Genomic DNA, 23,993 nt, shown 5'->3' on the forward strand with positions numbered 1-23,993 from the left:
GACCGTAGCGGTCACGTGGTTCCAAACTGACGCGCTTAGAACAGCACGGCCACACCGGCCGGCTTTTATTTGAACAAATCCAGATCAAAATGTAGTTCTGGCATAATTTTTCGCACAGTACCATTTATAAAATCCAACAAATACATCGAACGCCACGCTGGTGAGCAGTGGGACGAAATTACTATAAACCATCAATTGAAGTAAGATGTCGTTAAAATTCTTTTAAACAGTAAGAGCGGGCTCGTGTCAAAACTTTAAACATTGGATTCCTCGCGTTTTGAGCTCTAGTCACAAAAGAAAATGGGATACGGGAATTATATTAACTATAGGTGCCAAAATTGTCGACTTTAGGATCAGGTCCACTTTAGAGTATCAATTTTAGGTGCACTTCAAAGGTTCAGTTCCCACTGTTGTTACAAAAGTTTAAACTATCAGTTTAAAAAACAAATTTTAGATGAGAGGTGAGATTTTGGATACAGGCCCTGAAATGGAAAAACTTCAAAGCTGCCTTCGGGTTTTTTTTCATCCTTAGGGAACCTATGAGTAGGGTACAGAAGTAAGTATAACTGTTCCTCGTTCTCCTCGTTCCGATTTATCACAGACCCTTTCCAAAATGTAATACGAGTCTGACTTTATCACGTAAATTACGGGCATCACTTTCAACACTTTACTCTATTTCAAGTGTAAAAAACATATAAAAGTCAGTGCAGATGCGTTTATTGAAATCTGCTGAACTACCATAGAAAAACTTACACGTGAAATGTAATGCCATTTCCCGCGACAAAACGCTGAGTACAGCCATAAGCGCAACACGAAACAACCATGTTTTGCCAACATTCACTTGACTTCAGCCCAGAGCTGTTGGAGCCACGAAAATCACGTCAGGGCCAGTCTATTATATTTATGGTCGAAGGACATAGAGCAGAATGCTGCGTCAACAGAAAAAAGTGACTACACCGGTTTGTGGAAGAGACTATTAAATATACAGTTATTGGTTCATTGGAGCAGGTGGATCGTGGTAATAGGATCGCCACATATGGTTGGGTGATAGACATGAATGCACCCTGAGAGACACAGATCTCCAAACTAGATATAGGTATGATTCTTGAGTTTCTCCCGGCGTATTTGATAATAAAAATATTCACGGGTATGCTGCCGGTCTATAGTGTCCAACGGGCACAATATTTCGGCGATCATACATGTCGGCATCATCAGGTGAACTGACGGACTGAGCTCCTGTGAACGTGCCGGCACGGAGATCCGTACGCTATTGCTGCTCAGAGGGAACTGGGTTCGGTCACGGCGGCGGCCGATTTAAATACCTTCCGCCCGCGGCGCGCTCCCTCCGCCGTCCGCACCCCGCGCCACGGTCGCGCGGTGGAACAGATTGCGACGGCGTCTGAGATGACGTCGGTGTGATGGCTCTGTCCGCCGCGGTCGTCACAACTATACGTTTGCTCGATTTACTCTTGATTAACCCGATCGCTGGTTCCCAAGCCTTGCTAAGATTATAGCCACAGTCACGGTTTATGAGGTCGTCATTGGTGCGAATTTCGATGGGCTCTCTAACAACGCTGTCCCAGTATCTCGACGTCTGTATCAGAATCCTCGTGCTGTCATACTCCATGGCGTGATTTTCCGACAAACAATGTTCAGCGATCGCCGACTTGCTCGGATACATCAGTCGAGTGTGCCTCTGGTGTTCACGGCATCGATCCTCGACGGTACGCATAGTCTGACCAATACATGACTTGCCACATTGACACGGAATCTGGTACACGCCGGCCTTCCTCAAACCGAGGTCATCTTTGGCGCTCCCCACCAGTGCACTAGTTTTATTTGGAGGACAAAACACAATTCCGACCCGGTGTTTCTTCAGAATGCGGGTGATTTTCCCCGAGAGTGCGCCTGTGTATGGAATAAATGCAGTGCCTACCTCCTCCGTCGTGACTTCATCCATCTCAACAGGTTGTGCTGCAGTGGTTGGGCGGAGAGCACGTTGAATCTGCCACTCTGAGTACCCATTTTTTCGAAATACAGTTATCAGATGTTCCAATTCCTGGGGTACACACTGCGTCAGAGATAGTGCGCGCCCTATGCACTAGAGTTTTAAGTACCCCATTCCTCTATGAAGGATGGTGGCAGCTGTCTGCGTGCAAATACAGATCAGTGTTCGTAGTCTTCAGATACACCTCATACCCCCTGCGGGTCCGGGGTAAGAATAGGCCTGAGGTATTCCTGCCTGTCGTAAGAGGCGACTAAAAGGAGTTTCAACCGTTAAGGCCTTCTATGTGATGGTCCCCCTTGGGGTTTGACCTCCATTTTTCAAAATTCTACAGAAGTTTGAGCCTTTTGGGGAAGGACACCTTACATGGTGTACCACTGGTCCTAAGTGCACTAAGACCTTGGCACTCAGCATTGCACCGGCGTTGTAACCATACCCACTATTCCTCAAATTGGGCCTAAACGCCTGATGGGTTGTCAAAGTTACGCCCATAGTGCATCTCCATCTGCACCAGCGATCATGATGGACTTTCCATGGCACCAGAAATCCAGCACGGTAGCCAGCCCGTTGTGGTGGGGTCGTCATGTACCCTCTAGGTTGTAGCCCCCTGACAACACAGGGATCGTACTGCCGATACCTGAGCTGCACCCTCCCCACGTTGGCCAAGGAGTAGATGCCCGTCTCCTTGGGGCATCAGGACTCCCGGCAATGGTCATCCTGCCAGGTGGCCCTTGCTGCGGCTGGGTGGCGCCCGTGGGGAGAGCCCCTGGTCAGAGTGGGTGGTATCGGGGCGGACGTTTCGCAGATGAAACGTCAACACGTATCAGGTCGCTCTGCGGCCGAGTCTTTCAAAAGAAAAGGTACCGTTTCTAGTTCTGGTTCTCCTGCCCTTTCCCCCTTTCCCCCTTTCCCCCTTTCCCCCTTTCCCCCTTTCCCCCTTTCCCCCTTTCCCCCTTTCCCCCCTTTCCCCCTTTCCCCCTTTCCCCCTTTCCCCCTTTCCCCCTTTCCCCCCTTTCCCCCTTTCCCCCTTTCCCCCTTTCCCCCTTTCCCCCTTTCCCCCTTTCCCCCTTTCCCCCTTTCCCCCCTTTCCCCCTTTCCCCCCTTTCCCCCTTTCCCCCTTTCCCCCTTTCCCCCCTTTCCCCCTTTCCCCCTTTCCCCCCTTTCCCCCTTTCCCCCTTTCCCCCTTTCCCCCTTTCCCCCTTTCCCCCTTTCCCCCTTTCCCCCTTTCCCCCTTTCCCCCTTTCCCCCTTTCCCCCTTTCCCCCTTTCCCCCTTTCCCCCTTTCCCCCTTTCCCCCTTTCCCCCTTTCCCCCTTTCCCCCTTTCCCCCCTTTCCCCCTTTCCCCCTTTCCCCCTTTCCCCCTTTCCCCCTTTCCCCCTTTCCCCCTTTCCCCCTTTCCCCCTTTCCCCCTTTCCCCCTTTCCCCCTTTCCCCCTTTCCCCCTTTCCCCCCTTTCCCCCTTTCCCCCCTTTCCCCCTTTCCCCCTTTCCCCCTTTCCCCCTTTCCCCCTTTCCCCCCTTTCCCCCTTTCCCCCTTTCCCCCTTTCCCCCTTTCCCCCTTTCCCCCTTTCCCCCTTTCCCCCTTTCCCCCTTTCCCCCTTTCCCCCCTTCCCCCCTTTCCCCCCCTTTCCCCCCTTTCCCCCTTTCCCCCCTTTCCCCCCTTCCCCCCTTTCCCCCCTTTCCCCCCTTTCCCCCCCTTTCCCCCCTTTCCCCCCTTTCCCCCCTTTCCCCCCTTTCCCCCCTTTCCCCCCTTTCCCCCCTTTCCCCCCTTTCCCCCCTTTCCCCCCTTTCCCCCCTTTCCCCCCCTTTCCCCCCTTTCCCCCCTTTCCCCCCTTTCCCCCCTTTCCCCCCTTTCCCCCCCTTTCCCCCCCTTTCCCCCCTTTCCCCCCTTTCCCCCCTTTCCCCCCTTTCCCCCCTTTCCCCCCTTTCCCCCCTTTCCCCCCCTTTCCCCCCTTTCCCCCCTTTCCCCCCTTTCCCCCCTTTCCCCCCTTTCCCCCCTTTCCCCCCTTTCCCCCCTTTCCCCCCTTTCCCCCCTTTCCCCCCTTTCCCCCCTTTCCCCCCTTTCCCCCCTTTCCCCCCTTTCCCCCCTTTCCCCCCTTTCCCCCCTTTCCCCCCTTTCCCCCCTTTCCCCCTTGGCCTCTCCATGGGAGGAGGGACAGGCCCGCCGGCTTGGGGCGAAGTACTTCCCCCGCTATTTGGTCTGTTCTCGAACCGATGGGGTAACGTTCGCCACCTCCAAGCCCATGTTCTTTGTTCAGCACATTGAGGACGTCTTCGGGGAAATCGAGGCTCTCAGCAAGATGCGATCAGGGTCCGTTCTTATCAAGACCACCTCTGCCACACAGTCGGCGGCACTCCAGGCTTGCGACTGCCTAGGGGACATCCCAGTATCCATTGTCCCACATCTGGCACTAAATAGGACACAGGGTGTTATTTTTCATCGTGACCTCCTGCTACAATCTGATGAGGAGCTCAGGGCCAACCTGGAGCGCCGCGGCGTGCATTTCGTCCGGCGAGTCCAGCGCGGCCCCAAAGACCGTCGCATCGACACCGGGGCCTTTATCCTCGCCTTCGAGGGGGACGTTCTCCCGGAGAAGGTAAAGCTGATGTGCTACAGGTACGACGTGCGACCTTACGTCCCGCCTCCTGTGCGCTGTTTCAGGTGTTTGCGCTTTGGGCACGTCTTCCCGGTGTGAGGCTGAGCCCCTTTGTGGCGATTGTGGACGTCCTCTTCGTGAGGAACATACATGCACCCCACCACCTCGGTGCGTAAATTGTCCTGGCATCCACTCGCCTAGATCCTCAGACTGCCCCGCCTATCAGAAGGAGAAGAAAATACAAGAAATCAAAACTTTGGATCGGCTCTCTTATTCTGAGGCCCGGAAGAAGTACGACCGCCTCCATCCCGTGTCATCGACCACGTCGTTCGCCTCAGTTGTGTCCACTCCTTCCGCGGTATCCTCACCCCTCTCCTGTCCCCCCTCTGCCTCCTCCGCCCATCAGGGGGCTCTGCCTCCGCCTCCCAAATCCCTCCTTCCAAATCCTCCTCCCCCGTGGCCCCCATCCCCTCTGCCCTAGGGGCCACCCTTCCTCTTCCTCCTCCTCCTCCTCCTCCTCCTCCTCCTCCTCCTCCTCCCCCAACGCCACCTGAGAAGCGATCCTCTTCTCAGGCGTCCATCGGGGCAACGTTCCGGACCTCAGCTTCCGAGGTCCGGCGTTCCAAAACGGACCCCGCGCGTGAGGACCTTCTTCGGGTCCAGCCCACCATCCCTGTGCCTCCTCGGCTTTCAAAGAAGGCCTCTAAGAAGTAGTCTCTATCCCCCTCTCCACCCCGGCGCGTTTCGTCTGACGCTCCATCCGTGAGTCGCTGCTCCCAGCCGTCCTCAGTTCCGCCGGGACGCTCTGCTGCCAGGCGCTCCCCCGGCCTTTCGTCGGAAAATGATGCGGCCCCTCCTACACAACCAGGGGCAGCGGCCGCGGGTGGCGACGAGTCGATGGAACCGGATCCGCCTCCCGTCGGTTGTAGCGTTGTTCCCTTGCAACCTGGCCCTCCGCGGCCGTCGAGGTGACCGGCTCTTCCCTCGTCTCGTTACCCCAACCTTTTGACTAGCGATGGCGTTGTTTCATTGGAACATAAGAGGTATTCGATCTAATTGGGAGGAATTAAAACTGCTCCTCCGCCTGCACTGTCCGCTCGTCCTTGGTCTCCAGGAAACCAAGTTGCGCCCGACTGACCATATTGCCTTTACCCACTAAACCTCGGAGCGGTATGACCTCACCCCTGTGGACGGTATCCCAGCTCATAGTGGGGTCATGTTGCTCGTTCGAGACGATGTCTATTACCATCCCATCGCATTGACCACCCCCCTCCAAGCAATAGCTGTCCGCATTACTCTTTCTGCTTTTACTTTTTCAGTTTGTACCATCTATACTCCACCATCATCTGCTGTTAGTCGGGCTGACATTATGCACCTGATCGTGCAGCTTCCCCCGCCGTTCTTATTGTTTGGCGAATTCAATGCCCATCATCCCCTTTGGGGCTCTCCTGCATCCTGTCCAAGAGGCTCACTCTTGGCGGATGTCTTCAACCATCTCAATCTTGTCTGCCTCAAAACCGGCGCCCCGATTTTCCTCTCGGACTCTACTCATACCTACTCCCACTTGGACCTCTCGATCTGTTCTACCACTCTTGCCTGTCGGTTCGAGTGGTATGTCCTTTCTGACACCTATTCGAGCGACCACTTCCCCTGTGTCGTTCGTCTCCTGCACCACACCCCATCCCCACGTCCTTCGAGCTGGAACATACTGAAAGCTGACTGAGGACTTTACTCCTCCTCCCTGGCGACCTTTCCGGACCACGATTTTCCCAGTTGTGACAGTGATGTCGAATACCTCACGGCAGTTATTATCAATGCTGCCGAACGTTCCATACCTCATACTACTTCTTCTTCACGTCGTGTTTCCGTCCTCTGGTGGAACGAGGCTTGTAGGGACGCTATCCGTGCTCGACGACGTGCTTTACGCACCTTTCGCCGCCATCCTACGTTGGCGAATTGAATTGAATACAAACGGCTCCGAGCGCAATGCCGTAGAGTCATCAAAGACAGCAAAAAAGCTTGTTGGGCCTCTTTCACCAGCTCCTTTAACAGTTTTACTCCCTCTTCTGTCGTATGGGGTAGCCTGCGCCGGCTGTCGGGCATTAAGGCCCACTCCTCTGTACCTGGCCTGACCTCGGGTAATGAGGTCCTTGTTGATCCTGTGGCTGTCTCCAACGCCTTTGGCAGCTTTTTCGCGGAGGTTTCAAGCTCCGCCCATTACCATCCTGCCTTCCTTCCCAGGAAAGAGGCAGAAGAGGCTCGGCGACCTTCCTTCCACTCGCTGAATCTGGAAACTTATAATGCCCCCTTTACTATGCGGGAACTCGAACGTGCTCTTGCACTGTCCCAGACCTCTGCTCCGGGGCCAGATGCCATTCACGTTCAGATGCTGGCACACCTTTCTCCGGCGGGCAAAAGCTTCCTTCTTCGTAAATACAACCGCGTCTGGACCGAAGGTCACGTCCCCATGCGTTGGCGTGATGCCATTGTTGTTCCTATACCCAAACCCGGGAAGGATAGACACCTTCCTTCTAGTTACCGCCCCATTTCCCTTACAAGCTGTGTCTGTAAGGTGATGGAGCGCATGGTTAATGCTCGGTTAGTCTGGATTCTTGAATCTCGACGACTACTTACTAATGTCCAATGTGGCTTTCGTCGCCGCCGCTCCGCTGTTGACCACCTTGTGACCTTGTCGACATTCATCATGAACAACTTTTTGCGAAGGCGCCAAACGGTAGCCGTGTTCTTCGACTTGGAGAAGGCTTATGATACCTGTTGGAGAGGAGGTATCCTCCGCACTATGCACAGGTGGGGCCTACGCGGTCGCCTGCCCCTTTTTATTGATTCCTTTTTAACGGATCGAAAGTTTAGGGTACGTGTGGGTTCCGTATTGTCCGACATCTTCCTCCAGGAGAACGGAGTGCCTCAGGGCTCCGTCTTGAGTGTAGCCCTTTTTGCCATCGCGATCAATCCAATTATGGATTGCATCCCACCTAATGTCTCGGGCTCTCTCTTCGTCGATGACTTCGCGATCTACTGCAGTGCCCAGAGAACATGCCTCCTGGAGCGCTGCCTTCAGCGTTGTCTAGACAGCCTCTACTCATGGAGCGTGGCAAATGGCTTCCGGTTCTCTGAAGAGAAGACGGTTTGTATCAACTTTTGGCGATATAAAGCGTTCCTTCCGCCATCCTTACATCTCGGTCCCGTTGTTCTCCCATTCGTGGACACAACTAAGTTTCTAGGGCTCACGTTGGACAAGAAACAGTGTTGGTCTCCACATGTCTCTTATTTGGCGGCCCGTTGTACACGTTCCCTTAATGTCCTCAGAGTTCTTAGCGGTTCATCTTGGGGAGCGGATCGCACTGTCCTGGTTCGCTTGTACTGGTCCATAGTCCGATCGAAGCTGGATTATGGGAGCTTCGTCCACTCGTCCGCTCGGCCATCCCTCTTACGCCGGCTCAACTCCATCCACCATCGGGGGATACGTCTTGCGACCGGAGCCTTCTACACTAGTCCTGTCGAGAGTCTTTATGCTGAAGCTGCCGAGTTACCATTGACCTACCGGCGCGACGTACTGCTGTGTCGGTATGCCTGCCGGCTGTTGTCTATGCCCGACCACCCCTCTTACGAGTCCTTCTTCGCCGATTCTCTCGACCGTCAGTACAGGTTGTATGTGTCTGTCCTGCTGCCCCTCGGAGTCCGCTTCCGTCGCCTGCTTCGACAATTGGATCTTGCCCTCCCTACCACCTTCAGAGAGGGTGACAGCCCGACACCACCATGGCTCCAGGCTCCGGTCCCTATTTATCTCGACCTCAGCTCACTCCCGTAGGAGGGTACTCCGGCTGCAGTGTATTGCTCACGGTTTGTCGAACTTCGTGCTCGACTTGCCGGTCACACCTTTATTTACACCGATGGCTCCAAAACTGACGACGGTGTCGGCTGTGCCTTTGTCGTCGGGGCCGCCACCTTTAAATACCGGCTCCTCGACCAATGTTCCAGTTTTACAGCCGAGCTTCTTGCTCTCCATCAGGCCGTTCAGTATGCCCGCCGCCATTCATTGTATGTACTTTGCTCTGACTCCCTCAGTGCTCTTCAGAGCCTTGTAGATCCCTATCCGGTCCATCCCTTGATTCAACGGATACAGCAGTCCCTCCATTCTTTCGCAGATAATGGTGGTTCTGTCAGCTTTCTGTGGGTTCCCGGACATGTAGGGGTGCCTGGGAATGAGGCTGCGGATGCTGCAGCCAAGGCTGCAGTCCTGCCTCGGCCAGCCTCCCATTGTGTCCCGTCATCTGACGTTCGTGGGGATGTCTGTAAGAGGCTTGTGTCGTTGTGGTGGGATGCTTGGTCATTCCTCCAAGGAAACAAGCTCCGGGCAGTTAAACCGCTCCCAACTGCTTGGACAACATCCTCCCGATCATCTCGGCGCGAGGAGGTCCTTCTGACCAGGTTGCACATTGGGCATTGCCGGTTTAGCCACCGGTACCTGCTCTCCGGTGACCCAGCCCCGCAGTGCCCTTGTGGTCAGGAATTAACAGTGTGCCATGTTTTATTGTCGTGTCCCCGTTTTAGTCAATTTCGTGTTATCCTGTCCCTGCCATCTACTTTACCGGATGTTTTAGCTGATGACGCTCGAGCGGCTGCTCGTATTCTGCGTTTTATAACATTAACTGGCTTGTCCAAAGACATTTAACCGTTTTACTTATTTTATCCGCATCCTTGTCAGGTCCTTCTGATGTCCCCCCCATCCTCTTGAGTTTTAGCAGGTTCCATGTGCTCTAACACCAGTGACTGGGCGCTAATAACCTCAGCAGTTGAGCGCCCTTTAACCCTACCAAAAAAAAAAAAAAAAAAAAAATACACCCCATGACCTAGGGTGCCGTCAGCCCTTCTCTTGACCAAGACGTCAAAGAAAGGTAATTTACCCTCTGTTTCACTCTCCATAGTGAATTTGATGTTGGGGTGTATGGGGTAGTCCAAAGTAGATGTGCCGCAAAATCTTCGTCCTTCCTCCATGCCGTGTACGATGTGTAGTCTACGTAATTTTCCCATCAAGAGACACCACAGTAACTGTTCGTACTCTCTCTCTCTCTCTCTCTCTCTCTCTCTCTCTCTCCTACGACCTCGTGTTGCAGGGGAAGGCATTGTTTGGCTCCGGTCTTACACACTGTGCACGGTTGGCGGAGGTATGACATCATTTTCCCATTTCTATAGAGTGGTCAACACGCGCAGCTCGTCCTGTTCCCCTGCAGGATGCTGAAGGTCTTAGGTCAGACTTAAATTTGGGGTGATCACACAGACTGTATGGACATCGAAGAGCGCTGTATCTAAGCCGCATGGATGGCGGGGTCATGGACTTAGTCCCTCTGTGTCTTTTAACTGCTCCTGTCTAAAAAAAACAGCACTGGAATTTCTGCTGTACAGGATCCTTAGCAGATACGTTCGAAAATTGTAACTCATTTCGAAATATGAGAGAGTCACGAATATGATTCAGCAGTGACTGTAATCATTAAGATATCTGTACAGGGTCTGACGAAAGTAAGTGGTTGAATGAATAGACTTGCTTCCAAATCGCGGACAGCATTTCTACCATAAACCGTAACACTATCAGTGGCTCGTGTGTGTACCTGAAGATCCAAGACCGCTTTTTATACAGGGTGACGGTAATGTAGTCGAAACGATCGTGTTTTAGATAGCACGGTCCTTATTCTAAATGTATGCTGTGGGCTGTAGAATCCTTCTGCGGTCAGATTCTGACATTTCTCAATAGTGTTCCTCAAGAACAACATTGTGTTCCTTCCACGGATTCTCATTTGACCTACCTATTTAGCGTAATCCGGCTACAGAAAAGAAGAGTAACAAAATGTACGCGCAATGCAAAGTGACTCTACTAATCCCCGCAGAATGTCCTCATTATTTCGAATTAAATTGACCATCAGTTTTCGCATCAAAATAGTAGAATTTTTTTTCGTGGCCTTATATCTCTGCTTTCGACTGCACTGGCATCATTATTTTGTGATGTCCAGCGAAGTGTATCCCCACCCATCACATATGATCAGTAAAGAGCTACACCGATTTTAATCATAAAACTAATTGAAAATAAACCAAATCCTTTTTTCATTTAAAGAGGACATCATTATCGTCCCGAATGTGTTTATTTTACTGCCTTTAATAGTTTTTTTTTTTACAGGAGAAGTGTTGATTGTAAATAGTCCAGCTTAGAACGGCAGGCAATTTCCTACATCTCTCCGTCAGTCCCAGTTGGACCGTTCTCTTGAATTTCGCTGTTGTTCCAAATGACTCTTGTCATTCCAAGAAATACTTTTAACAGAATGCTAGAATGAGAAGTCGACTTTAAACATAAGCGCTTTCCATCGCAGAACGAGAGGCCTATGGAGGGGGACCTGCCTAGTCTGTGTCAGCTCGTCGCCGCAGGTGCGCCCCCTACCCATTAGGGATGGCTTTGTCACTGTACTTAAAAGAACATCGGTCCTGAATGCATCTTGTTCACCTAATCTCCTATTGTTTAGTTAACTATGCCTTGAGTCTATGGTCTGTCTCCACTGCCGAAAAGCAAGTAACAGCCAGCACATGCCACGAGGCGGCTGGAGAAGAGCTCCCTCCTTCCCTCCATCCACTCTGTACGTTGATGGAGGAAGTGAGGGAAATGGCCAAGATTTTTCAGCGGGTTTTGATTTTACATCGACGAGAACTCTCGTACAAATACCACCCCTTTCACAGCCTTTCAGGACGACCATTTTCTCCAGTATATGTGCTGCATTATCAGCCATTCATTTTGGGTGCTGGGTTTTTTCGTGACAATTTCGAAATGTAATTAGAGCTGTGACGTATTTCTCCATCAGCTGTATTAGCGTGTATTGGATTCGATTACCTGGGCTGTTGGGTGAGTTTTAGTAGGCTCCTGTAGCGAACTCTTACCTGGAACCATACAGTATCTATCGTTTGTTTGACGTCATACACTTTTATCCAACACCTGCATCTCGTCACTTGAACAATTTCCCACCAAAACGGGTAAAGATAGTACCTTACACCACCGCCTTAAACTTTTTCCCGCCAGCTTGTGGGTGTAGGTTAGAGTGCGTCTGTCGCTAGTTTCAAGTAGTCCTGCGAATGTTTTTTTGGGGGCACGATAACACCAATTCTATGGTATCGTCAGTTTTTGAGCTGTATTACGGTTTTATGCCATCCTTGGGTTGCAATATTCATATAGTAGTGTAATTAGGTCCGATCTTTGTGATTGAATACGTAATTAGGATCGATATTTGCGTCAGTTTCCCGACCAAAATATATAAAGTACACTAACCTAACCTTACTCTCCCGCATCTGGACAGTTTCCATGTGCTGGGGGTGTATTTGGGCTATCCATTCAATAGCATCAGTGTTAGAGACCAGGAATCGGCACCACCATTTTTAATTTCCTGCCAATTCCAAGCACCTCTGCTGGTTCAATGGTTAGGGGAGTACGTTTGGGCTTTCTGCCCAGGGGGGCCAGGTTTCGTGTCCCAGAAACGGTACTGCCAATTTTAAGCTCCCATCAATTCCAAGGTGGATGTGCGGTGGGATGTCAGCAGAGTCCTAGGAAGAAAAAACTCTTGCCAAATACCGAAATTCCCGTCAATAGGGCAGGTTAGAGGTGAGGCTGGTAGTGAAAGGGGAGGGGGAGGAGGTGCCTGGGACACAGTTGCAGCTGAAGTCTAACACTTCACTGGATGTCTGATGTGTCGACAGAAGTGCCGACACAGTGTGGTTTGAGGAGACCGAAATACATGCTATAAACTCAGGCAGGATGGCGTGAGGTCTGAAACAGGATACGTAATGAATGCTATGAAGAAAAGTACGTAGCTACTGGAATACTTAACTTGAATACATCCTTGGTACATCGCTATTGACTATACAAATGAGACTATAGTTTCAGACAATATACTGCTAATGGCGCCTTGCTAGGTCGTAGCCATTGACGTAGCTGAAGGCTATTCTAACTATCTGCTCTGCAAATGAGCGAGGCTTCGTCAGTGTGCATCGCTAACTACGTCGTCCGTACAACTGGGGCGAGTGCTAGTACGTCTCTCTAGACCTGCCGTGTGGTGGCGCTCTGTCTGTGATCACTGAAGTGGCGACACGCGGGTCCGACATGTACTAATGGACCGCGGCCGATTTAAAGCTACCACCTAGCAAGTGTGTTGTCTGGCGGTGACACCACAGGTTCCTATTGGTTCCCATCATTTTTCCGCTCCAGGCCGCCATCTTGAATTACGTCACAGGAGGGGCAAAGCACCTACTGGCGGCAGTACCGTGTACTAGGTTAGTTGGACTCTAAATAAAGGCAGTGCCTCAATCCAGTGTGTTCACCATGAGGTTTAAACAAATTAAGACTGTTTAAAAAACACATACATCATATCCAGCACAGACTAGGAAGAGGTGGTGGTCAGATGACTTACGATAATTGGGCTACCTCCACTAACCTATCCTCCCGTCAAACTTTAAATTTCCCACCATGACATCATTGCAGCGATAGAGATGGCTAAATCGCAAAGAGTGGGCGCGGAACGAAGACTGCTCCACTACTGGCCACCCGTCCCCCCACCCTTCCTCCTCACCAACCGCCAGCCATGCCACATGTCTGAAGTGAGTGTTGTCACAGTGGAGCAGTGCTCTGCAGAGATGTGTGTCCACACTGACAGTGTGAAACAAAAACGTCAGTTACCTGCATTTCTGACTATATAGTGTGCAAATTGCATTAGCTGCACCAGAAACACCACCGACCATGCCCCCCTTCCCATACCACCACCACCATCACCACTACCACCACAACCAGACAAGCTCTAGCGTGATAGAAGCAATGATAATCTTGGCCCTTGGCAAAGAAAGACAGAAATGGTGTTAAAAATTCGAGGACAAACTCACCCTACAAAACAGGTCTCCACCCCTCGAAAAGATAACGGAGAGACAGGTGCATTTGACAGAGGGTACAGTGTAAGGTCTCTCTGTCTGCCCATACCCTACCAAAGGGGTGAAAACTGAACATCCATCGTCCTTGCCAGCATCTGGCTAAGTACCGCCACCTGATAAGAGCACTCTCCTTAGCAAGGCTAGGCCACACCCATCACTTGCCTAACATCGATAACTAAAACAGCACACACAAAGGGCACTCTCTTCTTTTAGTAATACGTGGCTACGGCTCCATGCTGACATACACACAACCATTCCAACCTACCAGCTGTGGGGAAGGGTCGGATGGCATGGAGTTAATTATACAAAACATACTCAGTTTTATTGTTGTTACAATTTTCTATACAACAGAAGCTAATTTGCAGCCCAGTACAGCTTCAGAAGAATAGAGTAACAAAGTACCATCAGCACAAAAAAGCGAGTTCAATGAAACAGATCCATTTAGCTTTGCTCAAGTACACTGAATCACGTAACAACAAGATAGCAATATTTGGCTCTTACAGCAGAACAGAAAAACCATAAATATGGCTTCTGCAATTAACAATAAGAAACAAGGATAACTCTCAAATGTAAGAAAGATTATCCACATAGGGGGGCAATCAAAGTGGATCTACATCTACTCCCATCCTCAACTAGTCACTACAGCGACCTTAAGCAATTGTGTGCTCTACAACCGATATACAGGGTATTACAAAAAGGTACGGCCAAACTTTCAGGAAACATTCCTCACACAAAAATAAAGAAAAGATGTTATGTGGACATGTGTCTGGAAACGCTTAATTTCCATGTTATAGCTCATTTTAGTTTCGTCAGTATGTACTGTACTTCCTCGATTCACCGTCAGTTGGCCCAATTGAAGGAAGGTAATGTGCTTGATGCTTGTACTGTAGAGCAAGACAACATCAGTACGTAGCATCAACAGGATAGTGTTTATCACGAACGCGGTTTTGCAGTCAGTTCAATGTTTACAAATGCGGAGTTGGCGGATGTCTATTTGATGTACGGTTAGCACTGGGCAATAGCCGTGGCGTGGTACGTTTGTATCGAGACAGAATTCCAGAACGAAGGTCTCCCGACAGGAAGACGTTCGAAGCAATTGATCGGCGTCTTAGGCTGGAATGTTCCGTGCTCCCTATGACTCGCGACTCGCGACTGGGGACGACGAGGGCAACAGCAATGTACGAGGCAATTCTTCGTACAGTGGACGATAATCCTAATGTCAGCGTCAGAGAAGTTGCTGCTGCAGAAGGTAACGTTGACCACGTCACTGTATGGAGAGTGCTAAGGGAGAACCAGTTGTTTCCGTACCATGTACAGCGTTTGCAGGCACTATCAGCAGCTGATGGGCCTCCACGGGTACACCCCCCAGGGGATCCACAACTCTTCTGTGGATACGTGCGTAGCGAGCACGGGACCAAGAGCTAATGTGGCCCTCCTTCCTTTCCGGGCTGCATACCTTCCCTTTCCACATCCTTGCCCGTCACCCATCTTCGCCCCCCACTCCCACCTCTGGCTCTTTCCTTCCCTTTCTCCCCCTCTGGGAGTATGGTTTGTGCCTACGTCTGGAGACGGACGCTCGAAACTGTTCCAAATTCCTTGCTTTTACACTTGCAAGTCCTCGTCCTTCCTCTGTCCTTCTCTTTTCCTTCCCTCTTCTCCTTGCCCTTTTCTCCGCTGCGGCGTTTGAGACCCCCTTTTCTTTCCTTTCCCTTTCTCTTTTTTCCTCCCTGTGCGTGTCTGAAGGCCGACCCACGGCCTTCCATACGTAGCCTGTGACGGGGTAACGCGTAATTCCCCGCCCCGGGTAGACAGATAGGACACGTACGTACCCCCTGGTAACGGCCAGGCCCAGGGAGGGGTGATTACCCGAGCTGATACCTTCTGAAAGTGCCGATTGGTCCCTCCGTCCGTTTGTCGCGGGGTGTGACCTGAGGTGTGAACAATCACCTAAGGCGGGTGTGCCCTCGGTGAGGGCCCCCACAAGGGAGGAGCGCGCCATCGGAGACGCCGGTAATCATGGGGGATTCTTCCGCAATGGTTTCCTCACCTTCCACTATGTCTGCTCACAAACGTAAGTTCACTGAGTCTCAGCCACAGACGGTTCTACCATCGTTGCCACAGTTCCTTGTTGTTTCTCGGTCTGACGAAGGTCACGACTTTTCCACGGTCAACCCTTTCATTATTCAGAAAGGTGTCGACGCAATTGCGGGTCCTGTAAAGTCTTGTTCTAGATTACGGAATGGCACCCTGTTGTTAGAAACACACAGTGCCCTCCAGGCTCAAAAATTGCTGCGTACTTCTCTGCTCCACACCTTCCCTGTCCGGGTGGAACCGCACCGTACCTTAAATTCCTCGCGTGGAGTCGTTTATACACGCTCCCTCGATGGATTGTCTGACGAAGAAATTCAGCCCTATCTGTCTGACCAAGGCGTCACGGCTGTTCATCGGGTTATGAAAAGGGTTGACTCGAACATCATTCCAACCCGCACTGTCTTCTTGACATTTGACAAAGTTCAACTCCCATCAAAAATCAAAGCAGGCTATGAGATAATTTCCGTTCGCCCTTATGTCCCAAACCCTACGCGTTGCTATCGATGTCAGCGGTTCAATCACACCAGCCAGTCCTGTTCCAATCCGGCCAAATGTGTTACGTGTGACAGGGATGCCCATGAGGTTGCTTGTCCACCTCCATCCCCTCGCTGCATCAACTGTATGGGTGACCACGCTGCTTCCTCTCGAGATTGCCCTGTTTTTAAGGACGAAAAGCTGATCCAGGAAATAAGAGTGAAGGAAAAGGTGTCGACCTTTGCTGCTCGAAAGTCACTCGCCAGTCGACAGCCCACCGTGCCTCAGAAAGGAAAATACAGCACTGTACTTGCTTCTCCTCGGCCAACAAAGGAGGCGGCCATGCAGACTTGCGACCTCACATTTAGTACCACGGTCGTCAGATCGGCCAGCGCAAAGATCGCCCGTTCAACCTCACCTCTTTCGCCTGCCCACTCTATGGCTCACCCTTCGTCGGGTTCTGCTAAATCTCGAGCCCAAAAGTCAGACGCCAAGTCTTCAAAAAAAGAGCATTCTCGTGAAGAGTTTTTACGTACTGCAACTTCACAACCATCGATTCCTCCTTCATCTAAACATACCTCCAAGAAGGCTACGAAGAAACACAGTTCCTCTCCTTCTCCGCCAAGGCGTGTCCCATCTACAGCACCACCTGGCGGAAATCGCCCTCGGCCATCTTCTGTGTCGCCGAGGCGCACTGTTGGTGGCCGGTCAACTGGCCGATCGTTGGTGGCAGGAGCTGCTCCTGACCAACCTATGGATCAGGATCTTCTGCCTTCGACTGAATGCCATTCCATGCTGTCGGTCGCAAGCTCTGAGCAGTCGTTGAGTTGACAGCACCCTTGGTCACGTTCCTCCATTTTCTGTTCACCCTATGTCCATTATCCACTGGAATATCCGCGGCATTCGCGCCAATCGGGAGGAATTGTCGATCCTCTTACGATCCTACTCGCCGGTCATCTTCTGTCTTCAGGAAACAAAGCTGCGTCCCCATGACCGCTTTGTTCTCCCTCATTTTCAGTCCGTCCGATATGACCTCCCCTCTGTTGAAGGCACTCCAGCCCATGGAGGACTCATGATTCTGCTCCATGCTACTCTCCATTATCACCCAATCCCCTTAAACACTTCCTTCCAAGCTGTCGCCGTCCGTCTTTCCCTTTCTGGATACACGTTCTCTCTTTGTACGGTATACATTCCATCGTCTACACCAATGGCACGAGCTGATCTCCTTCATCTTCTTGATCAGCTTCCACCCCCCTATTTGCTGGTTGGGGACTTCAATGCCCACCACCCGCTTTGGGGATCTCCACATCCTTGTCCACGTGGCTCACTATTGCTAGACGTCTTCCACCAAGCGGATCTAGTCTGCCTCAACACTGGGGTCCCCACATTTTTGTCTGCCTCCACGGCAAATTTATCCCATTTGGACCTTGCGGTCGGTACTGTTCCGCTAGCTCGGCGCTTCGAATGGTTCGCCCTTGATGATACACACTCGAGTGACCACTTTCCATGTGTTCTTCGACTGCAGCCTCAACTGCCATATATGCGCTCGCGACGCTGGAAGTTTGCCCAAGCCGATTGGACACTTTTTTCGTCTCTAGCGACATTCGATGACCGTCGCTTTCCCAGCGTCGACGATGAGGTCACACATTTTACCGACGTTATTCTCACAGCTGCGGAACGTTCAATACCACGCACCTCCGAATTGGTCCGGCGCCCTCCAGTTCCTTGGTGGAACGAGGCATGCCGTGACGCAATACGTGAGCGGCGACGTGCTCTTCGCATTTTCCGTCACCATCCAACTTTGGCCAACTGTATCCGATATAAGCAGCTCCGTGCGCGATGCCGTCGCGTCATCCGCGATAGCAAGAAGGCAAGCTGGAAATACTTTATTAGCTCATTTAACACCTTCACTCCCTCCTCGGAAGTTTGGAGTCGGCTTCGACGGTTCTCAGGCGCGCCCTAGTTTCTCCCCGGTCTCTGGGCTCACTGTCGCGCATGATACCTTAGTGGACCCCGTCGCAATTTCTAACTCATTGGGTCAGCACTTTGGTGAGATTTCGAGCTCTTCAAATTACCCGCCAACGTTTCTCCCGAAGAAACGTGCAGCGGAAGTGCGACATCCTGCTTTCTCCTCTCAAAATCGCGAAAGCTACAATACTGTTTTCTCCATGCGCGAACTCCAGCATGCACTCTTCTTCTCGCTCCTCCGCCCCAGGACCGGATGGTATCCATGTCCAAATGTTGCTGCATTTATCAACTCATAGCCTGCGTTACCTCCTTCGCCTTTATAATCGAATTTGGACCGACAGTACCTTTCCCAGGCGATGGCGGGAAGCTATTGTCGTTCCCGTTCCGAAACCTGGAAAGGACAAACATCTCCCCTCTAGCTATCGCCCCATTTCTCTCACGAGTAGTGTCTGTAAGGTTTTGGAGCGTATGGTGAATTACCGTTTAGCTTGGTGGCTGGAGTCCCGCAGTCTTTTAACACCAGCCCAATGCGGATTCCGAAAGCATCGTTCTGCTGTTGACCATCTTGTTGCTCTCTCCACTTATATCATGAACAATTTTCTCCGGAAACGCCAAACGGTAGCAATATTTTTTGATCTGGAGAGAGCGTACGATACCTGTTGGAGGACAGGCATCCTCCGCACACTGTTCTCTTGGGGCTTTAGAGGCCGGATGCTCCTTTTTCTTCGCGAATTTATGGCAGAGCGCACATTTAGGGTGCGGGTGAACACTACTCTCTCCCGTACTTTCTCCCAAGAAAACGGGGTATCCCAGGGCTCCGTGCTGAGTGTTGTACTGTTTGCCATCGCCATTAATCCAATTATGGATTGTCTCCTTCCTGCTGTCTCGGGCTCCCTCTTTGTGGACGATTTTGCGATCTACTACAGCTCTCAACGGACCAGCCTTCTTGAAAGACGTCTTCAAGGATGTCTCGATCGCCTCCACTCGTGGAGCATCGAAACCGGCTTCCGTTTCTCACCCAGTAAGACCGTTTGTGTTAATTTTTGGCGACGTCAGGAGTTTCTTCCACCCTCCTTACATCTAGGACCTGTCAACCTTCCGTTTTCAGACATCGCTAATTTCTTGAGTCTTATGTTTGACAGAAAACTGTGCTGGTCCTCCAACGTTTCCTACCTTTCGGCTCGCTGTCTGCGATCCCTCAACACCCTCGTTGTCCTGAATGGTACCCCCTGGGCAGCGGACCGAGTGGTCCTTCTCCGCCTCTATCGCGCCTTAGTGCGCTCGAAATTGGACTATGGAAGCATAGTTTACTCCTCTGCTCGCCCGTCTATTCTTCGGCGTCTCGACTCTATCTACCACCGTGGATTACGTTTAGTGTCTGGAGCTTTTTACACCATCCCTGTGGAAGGCCTTTATGCTGAGACTGCTGAACCTCCGCTGTCGAATCGGCGAGCAGTCCTTCTGAGTCGTTACGCTAGCGATCTGTCTTCCATGCCTGCAAATCCGGCCCCTGACATTTTTTTCGACGCCTCCTTTGATGTAGGGTATGCAGGCCGCCCCTCCTCCCTACTACCACCGGAAGTCCGCTTCCGTCAACTTCTCCATTCTCTTTCCTTTCCTTTCGCTTTCCTAAAACCTTCATGACAACTTGGGGTACAGCACCGCCTTGGCTCCGTCCCCGGATCTGCCTGCTCCGTGACCTTTGTCAATTGCCAAGGATGGTACCCCCTTCACTTGTTTATCGTCGGGCATTTGCTGCTCTATGTGCACAAATGAAGGAAGCCACATTTATTTACACTGATGGCTCGAAAACATCGTTAGGTGTAGGGAGTGCCTATATTGTTGGCGACACCCTAAATAAATTTAGGCTTCCCGACCAGTGTTCGGTTTATACTGCGGAGCTTTACGCTGTTCTCCAGGCTGTCCACTACATCCGCCGCCATCAGCGGATACGGTATGTTATCTGCTCAGATTCTCTCAGCTGTCTCCTGAGTCTCCAAGCTCTTTACCCTGTGCACCCTCTGGTCCACTGGATTGAGGACTGTCTGCGCTTGCTCCACCTGGAGGGTGTCTCGGTGGCGTTCCTCTGGCTCCCAGGACACGCTGATATCTGTGGAAATGAGGCGGCCGATATAGCGGCCCAGGCTGCAGTCTCTCTTCTTCGGCCAGCAATTCAATCGATTCCCTTCACCGATCTACGGAGCGTTTTATGTCGTCGAGTTGTTCTTTTATGGCACGCCCATTGGTCGACACTTCCCCATAATAAATTGCGGGACGTGAAAGCTCTTCCTTGTGCTTGGACCTCTTCCTCCCGAACGCGTCGTCGGGAGGAGGTAATTTTAACTCGACTCCGGATAGGTCACTGTCTTTTCAGCCATCGACATCTTTTAAGCGGCGATCCTCCCCCACTCTGTCCCCACTCTGTCCCCACTCTGTCCCCACTCTGTCCCCACTCTGTCCCCACTCTGTCCCCACTCTGTCCCCACTCTGTCCCCACTCTGTCCCCACTCTGTCCCCACTCTGTCCCCACTCTGTCCCCACTCTGTCCCCACTCTGTCCCCACTCTGTCCCCACTCTGTCCCCACTCTGTCCCCACTGCTCTCAGCTGTGGGCGGTAAGACACCACTTAATTGATTGCCCCTATTTTACCCCGTTACGCGCCCGTATACAGCTGTCGCCTGATACATCGTCAATTTTAGCAGATGACGCGCGCTCGGCCGATCGCGTTCTCGAGTTCATTAGTGCCAGTGAAATGACGTCAGCCATTTGAAGCTTTTTTATTTTATTTAATTTTTTTTTTGGGACAACCAACCCCTTTTTGTAGTGGATTTTTAAGCCCGCCTCCTGCTTTCAGTTTCTCCAATTTTTTGTTTCGTTCCCATTGCTGCTGGTTTCCCTTTTCGGTTTTTTACTGTTTCCTAAGTAACGGACCGGGCGCTAATGACAATAGCAGTTTTGCGCCCTAAAACCCAAAAAAAAAAAAAACCCAAACCAATCCACGGGTACACTTCTGCGAATGGTTCATCCATCAATATGTCAATCCTCATTTCGGTGCTAATGTTCTCTTTACGGATGAGGCGTCATTCCAACGTGATCAAATTGTAAAATCTCACAATCAAAATTTGTGGGCTGACGAGAATCTGCACGCAATTGTGCAATCACGTCATCAACACAGATTTTCTGTGAACGTTTGGGCAGGCATTGTTGGTGATGTCTTGATTGGGCCCCGTATTCTTCCACCTACGCTCAATGGAGCACGTTATCATGACTTCATACGGGATACTCAACCTGGGCTGCTTGGATTTACAAGTGCGATACTACATGTGGTTTACGCACGTACGCACGATGGAGCTCCTGCACATTTCAGTCGAAGTGTTCGTACCTTTCTCAACAACAGATTCGGTGAGCGATGGATTGGTAGAGGCGGACCTATTCCAGGCCTCCACGCTCTCCTGACCTCAACCCTGTTGACTTTCATTTATGGGGCATTTGAAAGCTCTTGTCTACGCAACCCTGGTACCAAATGTAGAGACTCTTCGTGCTCGTATTGTGGACGGCTGTGATGCAATACGCCCTTCTCAAGGGCTGCATCAGCGATTACATGCATCCTCCCTCCGTCGCATGGATCCTCTCTAACGGAGGACAATTTGAACATTTCCTGTAAAAAAAAGTGTTTGAAGTCACGCTGTTACGCTCTGTTACTGTTTGTTTCCATTTCATGAGTAATGCGATTTGAATAGAAGCAATAAAATGAGCTCTAACATGGAAAGTAAGCGTTTCCGGACACATATTCACATAACATATTTTCTTTCTTTGTGTGTGAGGAATGTTTGCTGAAAGTTTGGCCGTAACTTTTTGTAACACCCTGTACATATAAATTCATAAATCTCTTTGTACTTAGCGTCACAGGGAAAGGTTCTCTGGCGTCCCTCTGAAGGTGGGGTGGACATTCGCAGAACTAGATCAATATCAAGCGTGGTGTTTTCTCCTGTCAATGTTTGCTTGCTGTCCTGCATAGTAACCGAACTTGATCACTGACGACTGAGGTCCGATTCATCATGTTATGAATGGATGTGGAAAGTACGCCTACCGTATTTGCGGACTTAGTCTTCGTTGTTGCTGGTCTGAGGGAAACTAAGTCTTCCTAGTCGGCACGCTTCTTGTTGATAATCCTTTCCTTTCAGGATGCTGAGCTACTAGTATTACAACTCAGTCAGAGACTGTAGCAGCCAGTAATCTGAAATAACATGACTACAGTGCCAATGGTGATCAAGAAAACCGTTGTTCTCTGATAGAAGCTTTTCGTTAGAGCTATAAACAGCCGACCAGTTGCAATGAATAAAGAAATTCTTCACCTAGGTTTCGACAAATATAGATTTATCTTCTTCAGAAGGTAGAAATTTTACATTAGTAAGGACTAACGTACCACCGCCGTTTCTATAATTGTCTGCATAGAGCCATTTGTCAAAACTAAAATATAGCCCTAGAATTAGGGTTTGTCACGTAAATAAAAAAATAGTCGGTTGTGAGGTCTGCAAGATCCATGTACTTTGTGTTGTGGCGTAACAAGCTTGCTACGCCACAGTGGAAAGGGAGCCGAAAGAAAGGCACGCGTACACACACGCCGACTGGCGTCAAGTCTGGAACAGGATAACTATTGAATGGTAGCAAGAAAAGTACGTAGCTGCTTTATACTTAACTTTTATGCTTTGATGAATACAGCGTTCTTCTTGAGACATTTATACGATAACTCTCAAACTAGGTAAGGCTAATGGCGCCTTGCTAGGTAGTAGCCATGGACTTAGCAGAAGGCTATTCTAACTGTCTCTCGGCAAATGAGAGGAAGGCTTCGTCCGTATTGTCGCTAGCAATGTCGTCGTACAACTGGGGCGAGTGCTCTATCGTATATCGAGACCTGCCTTGTGGTGGCGCTAGGTCTGCGATCACACAGTGGCGACACGCGGGTCCGACATGTCCTAAATGGACCGCGGCCGATTTAAGCTACCACCTAGCAAGTGTGGTGTCTGGCGGTGACACCACACTGTGTGTGTGTGTGTGTGTGTGTGTGTGTGTGTGTGTGTGTGTGTGTGTGTGTGTGTGTGTGTGTGTGTGTGTGTGTGTGTGTGTGTGTATACAATGTATGTATAAAATTATGGTAGTATGGTAAATAATTAAGATTTTAAAGTTTGTTTACAAATAATACAAAATTTTAGCCACATGACAAACATTTAAGCGGAAAAGCTCGGAACATTTTTACCCAACATTTGTTGTACGTCAGTACGAAACATCGCTAAAAAGCTATATGTCAAAGAATAAAACAGCTGGATTCCGATATTGTGGATGGGGCCTAAGAAAAATTGTGCCAACTAGCTCCATTCGTAAGGAGAATATAAAAATAATGAAAATTATTAAGACCTAATTTTGGGCTGGAGCGAAAAACCAAGTAGTGGTTACCACAAAATGGAGGGGTGATCCGCATGGGCAAAATCGTCAAGGAAACAGCTACTCACGGCAAAGCAGAACCTAAAAAACAGCACTTACCGCTTCTCCGATCCATACGGCATCGCCACCGGGGGAGGCGGCCACGTGCTGTGTCTTACAGAAGGCAGGAAACTAAACCGCTTGCCTATGGACGCATACGCTGATAGCGTGCCTATCTCGAACAATGAGTGGTCTTTTGAGGACACTCAAATGGTGAATGATAAGGAGTGTTGGGGTAGAATGTACAGAAACTATATAAAAACGATCTGTACGATAGCAATGGGATACAGTTACGAGTTTCTCTTTAGCGTAGCTTACTATATTTTTCGTTAATAGAGAGTAAAGGAGGATCATGATATGCGTATCTTATGGTAACGAAACGGATCTCATGGCAGAGTCCACTGAATAAA

Source organism: Schistocerca serialis, chromosome 1, assembly GCF_023864345.2.
Source record: "Schistocerca serialis cubense isolate TAMUIC-IGC-003099 chromosome 1, iqSchSeri2.2, whole genome shotgun sequence".
NCBI classification, from domain to species: Eukaryota; Metazoa; Arthropoda; class Insecta; order Orthoptera; family Acrididae; genus Schistocerca; species Schistocerca serialis.